Raw genomic sequence first — 12651 nt, forward strand, 5'->3', positions numbered from 1 at the left:
AAAAAGGTGTTAAAGTGGGCACCTTAAATCTTTGTACATGTCATATTATTCCTTTACTTTAATTTTTTTAGAGAAAAATGAATGTTCAGGAATAGTTGTTGTAGTTGAGCAGGGAGAACAAATAGCCATTGTAAATTTTGGTACAATGCTGTGGAACTATAGACTTGGACAATTGAGTGAGAAAGGTATGAAAGTACTTCATTCAAAGAAAGTTTTACCAGGTTTGAAATGTGTTAATATGGATATATGTTAAAGTTGTGTGTATGAAAAACAAAAGAGAGTGAGTTTTGTGAAGACTGGAAAGGAAAATAAAAAGGAGAAATTAGAGCTTGTGCATACCGATGTATGGGGACTAGCTCAAGTATCTTCCCTTGGTGGCTCTCATTATTATGTTAAATTCATTGATGATGCAACTAGAAAAGTATGGGTTTATTTCCTTAGACAAAAATCTGATGTATTTCAAACTTTTAAGAAATGAAAATGCTTGGTTGAAAATGAGACTGGTAACAAATTAAAATGTCTTAGATCTGATATTGGTGGTGAGTATTGCAGTTAGTAATTTGAATACTATTGCTCCTATAATGGTATTCATATACAAAAAATTGTTCCAAGGACTCCACAGGAAAATGGAGTAGCTAAATGCATGAACATGACTATAATGGAGTGCGCAAGGAGCATGAGGTTGCATGTTGGGTTGCCCTTACATATGTGGGTAGAGGCTATCAATACTGTTGTATATTTGATTAATATTGGTCCTTCTAATCCTTTGGGTTGTGGTATTCCGAAGGAAGCATGGACTAGTAAGAAGGTGAGTTATTCTTTTCTCAAAGCCTTTGGTTGTGAATTATTTTCTCATATAGATTCTGAAAATAGAACCAAGTTGGAAGCTAAGTTAAAGAAATGTGTATTTGTTAGATATGGCATAAATGAATCTAATTATTAGCTTGGGGATTTTGAAATTTATAAAATTGTAAGAAGCAAGGATGCCATATTCAATGAGAAAGTGTTGTACAAAGATCTATTGTAGCAACATGAGAAGAAACAAGATGATTATGTAGTGCTGCATGACACTCCAAAAGATGACATTACATCCATTCCTCATGATGCGTAACAACTGCAACAACAAATACCACACACACTAGTGAATGTTAGATAATCAACAAGGAAAATTTGACCTACAAAAAGATTTCCTCCCTCTTTGTATTCTATTTTACTAACAGATGTTGGTGAACATGAATTTGATGATGAAGCTATGCAGGTGGATACTAGGATTTAGTGGGAATCTGCCATGAAAGATGAAATGGGCTCTTTGCTAAAAAGTAAGACATGGGATTTATGTAAGTTGCCTACAAGTAAAAGGGTTTTATAGAATAAGTTGGTTTACAAGTTAAAAGAAGAGGATGGAAGTAAGAAAAGATTTAAAGCCAAGTTAGTTGTGAAAGGATTTGCACAGAAGAAGGGCACTGATTTTGATGAGATATTTTCTCCTATTGTTAAGATGACTTCTATCTATACTATTTTAAGTAGTGTGGCTACTAAAGATTTGCATTTAGAGAAGCTTGATATTAAAATAGCCTTCCTTCATAGTGATTTTATGAAGAGATATATATGGCTCAACCATAGGGATTTGAGGTCAAAGACAAGGGGAATATAGTGTGCAAATTGAAGAAAAGTTTATATGGCTTGAAGAAAGCACCTCGGCAATGGTATCTAAAATTTGACAATTGTATGCATAAGTATGGATATAGTAGGTGTCATTAAGATCATCATGTTTACTTTAAGAGGTTGGATGATGATAGCTACATTATTTTATGTTTATATGTTGATGATGTGCTTGTAGCAAGGTCTAACATGGATCAGATTAAGGGGCTAAAATGCTAATTAGCAAATGCATTTTCTATGAAGGATTTGGGGGTAGCAAAAAAAATCCTTGGTGCAAAGATTTATAGACATAGGAAGAATATAAAATTGATGCCATCTTAAACTGATTATGTTGAGAAGGTGTTGCACCATTTCTCTATGGAGAACACTAAATCTATCAGAGCACATTTACTTGGTCATTTGACATTGACTAAGGAGATGTGTCCCAAGACATCTAAAGAGCAGGAGAAGATGTCAAAGGTACCCTATGCTTTAGCTATAGGATGCTTGGTGTATGTTATGGTATGTACAAGGCCACATATTGCACATGGAGTGGGAGTTGTTAGTAGTTATATGAGTCATCTCAAAATTGAGCATTGGAATGTAGTCAAATAGATTCTCAGATATTTGAGAGAAACATCTCTTAAGTGTTTATACTTTGGGGATTCTATTACTGACTTACAAGGCTATGTTAACTCAAATTTGGCAAGGGATATTGATAGCAGGTGGAGTACTTTATGTTATGTATTTACTATTGGTGGGGCAACCATGAGCTAGGATTCTCAGTTACAGAATGTTAATGCTTTATCCACTACATAGGTAGAGTATGTTGCTTCTATAGAGGCAACTAAGAAGATTTTATGGCTTCAGTTCTTCTTGGAAGAATAGGGACACACTCAAAAGGATAATTATTTATTTACAAATAGTCAGAGTGTCATTCATCTTGTGAAGAATTTAGCTCTAGATTAAAAGACCAAACACATACAGTTGTGGTACCATTTCATTCTATTAGTTTTGGGTGATGGACAGTTAAAGCTAGACAAGATACATATAGATGACAATCTAGCAGATATGTTTACCAAGGTAATGACATGAGAGAAGCTGAATTCCTCTTCAACTTTAGTCAGTTTTCTAGACTTAAAAGGAATAAAAGAATATCAAAGTCCAGGGTGGTTTGATCTAGTGGGAGCCCCATGTGGTGGTGGTATTTCTATAAGATCTATCTCTGAGTGGGAGATTGTTGTCTAGTGTGGAGTCTGATCAATCCCTAAGTGGGAGATTATTAGTTTGTGCTGAGTAATTAGGAAAGTACTATAAATACTTCATAAATTCTTTGGGGCTTGGGGCATAGCCCCAAAAGAAAAATTGGGCCCTATTTTATCAAGATTTTGGGCTGACATGCAATGACTAATTATAGCCCTAAAGCAGTAAAAATACTTGAATAAAAGGGCTTATGGTTAGGGATTGTTTCAGTGTTGTGATGTGAAAATTGGTTCTTGTGATGGTATTGAGTTGTAAGGGATTACATATTGTAATTAGGTTGTAATCACTAGATCATAATAATATCAGACTTGATGTTTGGTGGAAGTAGCCCAGGGATTAGGTGAACCATGTTAAATCTTGGTATCTTGTGTTATTTTCTATGTGATCTATTATTTTCTAATATTGTTTATATTTGAATGTAATTATTATTATTTTCCTTGGTTTAATCCTAACATCTTCCTCTTCTTCACTTTTAGATTGTTTAACTTTTCATTTTCCACTTTTCTTCTTGAGTGAAAGCTTGGCTTCAGATGCAAACTCAATACCTTTGGAACTAGGAACATAGTTATCATAGTTATCCAATTCAAATGTTGTAAATCTTCCCACTAGAGAATCTAGATTTATCTTATTATTTGAATCACATCTCATCTCTTGAATAGAAGATTCTCTAATTGCATAGATAGGAAGAAGGGTTATGAGTACCTTACTTACAACTATTTTATCATCAATGTCTCCACCAGAGGCTTTGATTACACTTATACTTGCTTTGATTCGATCAACATATTCTGTAATGTTCTCATCCTCTCTCATCTTCATCCTATCAAACTGGCCTCTAAGACTTTCTGCTTTGGCTCTTTTTACATTATCATCACCTCCTTAGATATCCTCTAGTTTGGTCCACATTTCATGAGCTATACCGCAACCTTTGACTTTATCAAATTCAATATAGTTGAGAGAAGAAGCAATATTAATCATCATGATATTATGATTTTTCTTTTCTACAATCTCTTCAACTATCAATGTTTAGGTAGGAGCCTTGTATTGATTATCAAGATATTTCAAACCTTAATCACTAATGGTTTTCAACTATAACTTCATTAGTTCTTGCCATACTAAAAAGTTGTCTCTATTCAACTTGGGAATCTCTCTTTTGTAAGACATCTTGGTCTTTAGCTTAGGTCCTTGAAACCTTTTTTGCAAGCACCAAAATCCACGATACTAATTGTTGGAAATATAAGAGAAGTAATTGAGAGGGGAGGGGTGAATCAATTACCACAAAAATGAATCCCAGATCCCTTAGATTTCACCACAACTTAAAACATAAACTTTGATAAATTATATTTTGTGGTAAACTGGAAAATACAGAGGCATTAGGTTTATAGTAGCAAATGCCATAACTCAGCAAATACTAAAAATCAATTGTTGCTTGGTAATTACTGATCTTTAACTATGATTAACCTTAATTAAACTTAGTTGCATACACATGAAATTAAATAGCATGAACACAAGTGACACCAAGCTTTAATGTGGAAACCCAATTTGGGAAATAACACCAATTGCAACTAGTTACTAATTTTCACTCTTCTGAAGTGAGCCTTGTTAGGAGCCAACCCTATTAAAGGTTACAAAACACACTGTTAGGTTTGACCTTGTTAGAGGATTTAATCACCCTATTAGGAGTGGCCTTGTTAGAGGTCTTTAGAAACTTCAATCTATAAATGCCACCTTGTTAGAGGATTTCAAAATAGTTATTAAGTCAATTCTGTTAAGAGATTTAGATCACTACTACAATGGTTAGAGAGTAACAATGAAATGACCTCATTTCTTATGCAATTGAATTGTTGATTACAAATTTCAATTCTACCTTCAATACTTGATCCTTCTTGATCAAATTTATCTTTATAGATCCACAAGGATATTCTACTTATCCTTCAAATTTTCTTCCTCTAAGCATCCTTCTTCTTCACACACTTGTTCTCGTTTTAATCCCACAACTTGACCTTAGATTTATATCTTATATATTGTCAATTCAACTTGAATACAACTTACAATAAATAATATTCATCTTCTTGATTGTCCAAAGCCATTAAACAAAATCATTTAACTCTGTAAGCCAAAACAAGAAAATCCTTCATTAGTCAAACCTACTCAGTAGACACTAACCATAATAGATTTTCCTTCATTAACCAAGTGAGCTTTGTTAACACTGATTTTCATTCCAACTCTCTTTGTCTCATGAGTGAACTTGGTAGACATTGTTATCTATGAATTTTCTTTCATAACTAAGTGAGCTTAGTTAACACTCATTTCCTTCCAACTTTTCTTTGTCTCTCAAGTGAATTTGGTAGATTGTTTCATCTGAACTTGCAAACACTGGAATGCTCATTAGCCATAGAAAACTATCTTCATTGCTCAAGTGAGATTGAAAAACACTGACTGTATGAATTTTTTTGTAACATCAAAGACAACATACAATTGAATGATTGTATCCAACAACCCCTTCAAGAAATTTGTAAGATAAAAAGGGGATGTCTTTGAGAAAAACCGCATTTGTACTCATCTCAAAGCTAAAGATAAGGAGAAAGTTCCTCCAAATGAGGGACTTCAATTTTTACTTTAAAGATTCTTTTGAGGATACCCCTACTTCCCTAGGTTCTTCAAATGACTCTTATATTTAATACCTCCTAATGATAGAGGGAAGATTTGTAGATTAATGGGACACCTCAAGCTAAAACACCATTACTTCTTGATTGAGAATTCCTCGATGATAATTGGTCATTGCCAAAAATTAGTGCCATTGATTTTTTTAGGTTAACCAAATGGATTTTTCATGATATTAAGGATCTTAAACTTAAACACAAAGACTCCTACAAGTTAATTGAGATAGCTACCAAAGAAATTTCATAGAGTTTTGCTTGTGTGCTATGGATAAAGGAGAAAATATGTCTATGGCTAAGTCCTTGCAAAGAATAGTCAAGTTAATGGAAAAAAAAATGAAAAAGGGAATTAAAAAATAGATTAGACATCTAGAATGGGAGATTAACAAAATTCAAGATTCTATGAACATTATTATGTATCACAATCATAAGGTTTTTAAAAGAATTTCCCTCACCATGAGCACTAAAGTTGAAATATAGGAACAATTCCAAAATGGGAATCAGATTGTGGACCTAGAGACATATAATGGCAAAGAGGAGATAGGTGATTATGGACCTTCTAGAAGAAGTAGAGCCAATCCCAACACCAAGGAATAATCCTATCAGCAAGATCTCCAAGAGATGAAAAAAGTAGCCCAAGACATGGTCAATGTAGAGGTTGAGGTTTTTGATACTCTGAAGTCTCTTATTTTTTCTTCTCCCAATTTAGTTTTTTGGTTTTCTCTTTTTTCTTCTAATGTTAGAATTTTCTTTATTTTGGTCTATTGTTGTTTTCCTTTTCTGCGGTTGTTTCTATTGCTATTGTTGTTTGATTCATGGATCTCTAGCATAGCTTTATATTTTAATATGTATGGGTCACTATAAAACCCATTCTTTACTGAGCAAAAAATATATCCTAGTATATCCAAATAATGAACATTTTTGTGAGATAGGATAATTGAAGCATGTGATATTTCTATTTGTAATAAAATATTACAATAATTATAATAAAAACTATTGCACTCTTATATTTTTCTTATTTGAATCACCACTCAAAAATTATGTATTACCATTAAAAATAATTTCTTACTAATAAAATTATAAGTATTCCAATAATTTCATAATCTAAAACTATGTAGTGAAATTCCCATCATAAATAGATCCATTAATTTTCATTATGTATATGATAGATTATATGATAATTAAATGTGATCTTATTTGTTTTCATCAACATTTAAATATATGGGCAAGTAAAGTGAGGGAAAAAAAGGGGGTTTAAGAATGAAAAGTTCTTAGTAAAATCAACAAAATTATGAAATTAAAAAATCAAGAAGTCTAATAAAATATTTGAGAATTCAAAAAAGAAAACTAATGTTTAGAAATTAATTTCTAATTTTTAATTTACATGAAAATAAGGTAAACATTTTAATCTATATTTAACTATAGAAATTTTATTTAGAATCTTTCACATTTATTTTTGAAATCCTCATTAAAATAATAATTATGTAATATGAATTTTATTGTAACCAAACTTACATGCACAAGTCCCACTTCCACAATTTTTTTAAAAATAAATCTCAATTTTGAAACTTTATTAGACACTCTGTTTAAAAATAAAATGAACAAATTTTATTGCAATATAATCTATATACACAACTCCCTCTACAAATAAACATAAAATCAGTCTTGAAATTCAAAAATTTATTACCCATTCCTATTATCATTTCATAACATTGCCTATATTAAATAGGCTTGTATAGAAAACATATTTGTCATGGTTCTCTGTATCTAAACTAGATGAAAGCTTCAGAACTCATGTGAACATCTGGGAGAAGATGATCATAAATTTTGGAAATGGTAGACTATATAACACTAAACTTGACAATCATGCAAATGGTTTTGCTTAAATGCTATTGAAAGTAGTACATAAAAAATTTGAGTCAATTATTGGAAACACATTCTCTAACATCTCTTATTCATCATAATCTTCTTTTCCAAACTATACCACCGCTTGTGTGAGCTATAAGAAAATTTGAAGCAATTCACAATTAGTCATCAATTTTCCTCCAATCTTCAATCCAACCATTACAATATTGCACTCCAACCCACAAATTTCATATTCCCAATCCTCACAACTTTTACATTTATTTTTTATCGCTACTCAATCCAAACCCACTTCTACCATCTACCATATAAACAGAGTTGAGATTGTGGTTTTTTGTCTTCCTATTTTTGCTCTCCTTTGCCCTCTATTGTAAGAATGCTCTTGGTTGTAGTGTTTGCTATAATTTTTTACATGAGAGCTTCTTATATATATATATATATATGTCATTTCCCTTCCATGCCTCCAGTACTTCTCCCATGAATTCAAACCTTGTTTTAAGTCTCTTCTCAAACCATTCAAAGGTCTCACCTTCTCCACCACCACAAGTGATTTTATCAACCATTCGATGTCTTTAGTACTTCAAGAAGGCTTTTTCACACACTGCATAGTACATGGATCATTGTTGTACATACCAAAAAAATAAATTGCTTTTTATTCTATGATTAAGACACAAAAGTTATGGAATACTCACATTAGAATTTACAATAAGTAATATCTCAGGATCCAATGTCCTTAGTTTCTCCACTAGAATTTGATACATTGATGATCATGCACTTTCCTCTCTTCTCCATTGTAGCATTGTCTTTTACCCCTCCCAAACACATAACATTATAATTTAAAATTGACAATATCATCTAATACAAAGATCTAGCTCATGTGCCTTTGATCTTCATATATTTGATGGGCCTTCGATCTATTTTGGCCAATTTTTTCACACTCCTCCATTTTACTACATAACCCTCCTAAAGTGCTTATGACATTTGGATGTGGTCTAGTGCCTCCCATGTTTGTATTTTGTACCTTGTTATATTTTGGATTTGAGAGAGCTTTGATACTCATGTTGGATGACATTCGGGGTGGCTTGATGGTCAGATACTATATTTTGATTTTTTAGTATCATAGATTTAGATGCTATATTGTTCAGTATGATCATATTTGTGTGATGACACTTATTTATGTGACATGATGCTTTATGATGATATCTAGTTATTTTATATTCAGACATATACTTTGTGTATGATTATATGAAGGACTTATTGGATTTTGGATACTTTGATTTGATGATATGGTTATTTACTTCATTCATTATTTGAGATGTTTTATGATGCAACAATTGATTTAAATAGATTATTTCAATGTGATTAAATGAACTATAAATTAATGCATTTATTGCTTCGACTATATTATCATATGCAATTGTACTTGAGCATGTTGTTTGTGTAGGATTTATATCTCCAAAAGTGACACATGGAGTTAGTGATTTAGCTATTTTTACCTAGAAATGGGTGTCCCTATATGGCAACGTATCTTGTTTAATTGTTAATTAAACCCTCTAATGATTTAATAAATCTAGATTTCTTTTTCTTGATGTGATTAGACCCATGATCATATCTATGCATTTAGAGGTCCGCATTTGTCATAAAATTTATTAAGAAATATTGTGATTTAATAGTTTTGGGAATTTTATATTTTATTTTATTTTAATTCCCTACAGCTTTGCTAAAGTTGAATTCCATTTAATTGGAATTACACGATTTTGTCTTGGTTGAGAAAGGGTTGTTTTAGTGGGACAGTTATTTTTGTGATATTATATTTCACTTTCAAAACTGAATATATATTCCAAAAGGGAATTATTTCCCTCACTTCTCACTTATGGAATAGAAATTTGGAGAGCAAATTCCAAACTCCTCTATGAAGGATTTACTCTTTTATTCATTGTAGGAGCTATGGGCATGGGATTGTCACAAGGTTGAGCTCATTGGATCCAGCTCAGGAAGACCTTTGTTTGTTGAGACTTTTAGTAGTGAATGTAGAGTGATTATTTTGTAGTGTGCATCCTGGTTGAAAGGTAGGGATCTCCAATATTATTGCTTTCACTCTATTTTGGAGTCTATTTTTGGTAGTAAACTATTTGGAGGAAAATAAATAGTGTTCCCCTTCATTTCTATATGATAACTCTACACAATTGGTCGGGTATGATATTTTGAAGCCTTTTGAACTTGGGGTTTTGGAGTTTCAGGTCATTATACTAGTCATTTTTGCATACAAAATTTGAACCCACTTTTTATTTTATATTTGAGACTTTTGTACCCAATGGCATAATGGGTTTTAATTTTGTGGTTGTTGGATGTTTTTGGTTTTCACCTTGATTTGTATGCCACCTAGTTTTCTTAGGTGTTTCTTGGCACTGATGTTGGTTGTGGACCCAAATTATCTATGACATATCCAATATAACTATGAATGTTTCTTCTTGCATTGGGATTCATGTTGAATCTTGACTACATGCTCAGTTGAGTGAATATTTACTTGGTATTTTTTTTGTTTCTCATGCATGCCTTGTTATGATCATTGTATAGCTAGTGTGCCCACACACGAGCACATAAGCATGCATTTGTTGGGTCCTTGCAAGACCCAAGCTCTCCATTGCTTGTCAGTTGACTTATGTTTACTAGGAAATTGCATTGCCTATGGGCACTCATCATGTGATGAGCATAGATATCTAGGGTAGACTAGTGGAGGGACTTCTCTCATAACCCTAGGTCATGTTCCCAACAAGGTTGACATGAAGAAGTTTCTAAATAAATGAATTCATGTGTAATTAACTAAGATAAGAAAATATTACATACTTGTAACACAATTCCAAAGGTGTGTTGTGCTCATTTGGTTATCTGAGGGTTAATGTCTACATGGTGCATTTGGGAACATAGCTTGATGGCCTCCCAAGGGAGGGTCCATACAATATTTAGCTTGGGCTCCATGATGCCAAGCTATCTACTCTCCACTAGAGTCCTTATATAGTAGACCCATGGAGTGTTTGACAAGGACCTATTGTATTACATTGTCTCGAGATCTTGATTTCAATGCTCTATACTATTTGGCATAAATGTAAGCCATGGATGACTTTATTGTATTTGTTTGAAATCATAGCACTATCTCCATTAGAATGGGTAGGGAGGCATAGCTATCTTTACCACTTTTGGGGATAGATGTATAGAGTTGGCCTTTCTCCTCATTTAGTTTTGGAGCTAGATGTTCACATAGTTCTATGTACTACTTCGAAGTATGTTCACTTGTGATTATGTTATTTATGTTTATTGAGATAGTTGATTTATGTACCTATATGTCTATTGTGATGTTTCTTTTCATATTAATACATTAGATGCCACGTATTAGATGTGATGGATTAGAAGTCATAATGTATTAATGTCCTTATGCTTTGGAGTATTTACTCCTCATCTATGCTGGTTTTTTTACTCCCCAGTGTGGAGGTTCTAACTATTTTTCCCTTATAAATTGTTCATCGAGTTGTTTCTTTGCAAACCTAGGTGATATGTTCAACATGGGGAAATACTTAAAAAGTATCCCATGGCTATTAGGAGAAATGTTGTCCAATACTATAAATTATCACATGACAGTAGTAAATTATATCATGCAACACTAGAAAAGTATAACATAGTAGTAGTAAACCATATGGGTAAGTATACCAAGATGGTGTACAAAAAAGTGGACACCCCACAAAAAAAGGTAAAATTTTCAATAACCCAATTGAGTTTTTAAAAACTTGATCAGGTTATATGAAATTCCAAAAAGTAGCTAAGTTTGGTTACCAAGCTTGTCAAAAATATGTAAAAATTAAAATTCGATCAATTTTTTAAACCTAATCAGGTTGGACATAGTGAAAGGTAGTAGAATCCCCAAAGGAGATGTCCTAGCCCCTAGCAAATAACCACGCAATGGAAATATAAAAGCAAGAAATAACAATGTAAGATCTGATACCAAACCACAACTCTTCCTTTATAAAATAACTATTACATGCAATGTGTTGGGCTGTAAGGATTTCTCGATTATGGCCAAATACAATAGAAATTATAATAATAGTTCTACAAGATCCCTCAAGATCCAATAAAAACCCTAGCTAGTCCATATCCACAATCTGGTAGAAACCTCCAAGGAAGATCTCAACTTGTACTCGCAAGCCCACCAAGCAATCTCCTTTTTTTCCAATCCATAGATACTAGCTCTACCCCATCTTCATCCAAGATCCAAGTGTACACTACCTCATTTTCAATGCTCTATCCACACATTCACAACTCCATCACAATCTTGTTGTAAAGTGCCTCACATTCAGTGCTCTGTTAATAGACTCAAGAAAACTCATTGTTTGGTTACTCCTCTTCTCCATGATGGATGAATAATGACCAAAGACTTCTCCAAAACCCCTACTTATACCAATCTAAGCCACAAGTTGGCCCAAAACACAAATTAAATAAAAATACATAAATTAAATGCCACAAGTTAGCCTACAACAATAATCAAATGCCCAAAATCAATGTATAAGTAAAATTGAGATATCTCCTAGATCTGATTGCATTAGAACTTGCCCTTAAAATCATAGGTAGAAATCTAAGTCCTCTTCAATCCCTAAAATTTCCATCATCTAAATGATTTTAAGAAATTAATTACATAGCCTGCAATAAGCATCAAATTCCTAAGCAATGTTGAGCTCCATAGACTATGTCAAGCAATCAAAGATCATGCCAAGCTCCCAGACCATGTTAAGCTCCATAGACCATGCCAAGCTCCCAGGGCATGCCAAGCATCAACCCTTCTTTGACTGAGTAGTAGTCCAAGCACCCTCCAAAGAAACTACCAAGCCTCCTCCCAAGAACTCCAAAGTAGCCACCAAGAAAATCCAAGATGCTCGTACATCAGACTCCCTAGGTAAATAGAAAAGTTTGTCCCACACTTTGATACTATAACAATGACCAACAACCATCTTCATCTTCACCAAAGACTTCCACTCTAGCAGGGATAATAAAACTAATGTGCTCATCATCTACATCTACATCACTCTATCAAACACCAGAATCTCAACCAACCAATTAGCATGCTCACTTCTAGGAATAAACTAAACATAATGCTTCAACATCAAATCCTCACCCACAACAACAACTAGTGAATTCATACCAGCAACAAAAAACTCCACATCAATAGCAAAAAATTTTG

Source organism: Cupressus sempervirens, chromosome 7, assembly GCF_028749045.1.
Source record: "Cupressus sempervirens isolate cs-2001-9-10 chromosome 7, ASM2874904v1, whole genome shotgun sequence".
NCBI classification, from domain to species: Eukaryota; Viridiplantae; Streptophyta; class Pinopsida; order Cupressales; family Cupressaceae; genus Cupressus; species Cupressus sempervirens.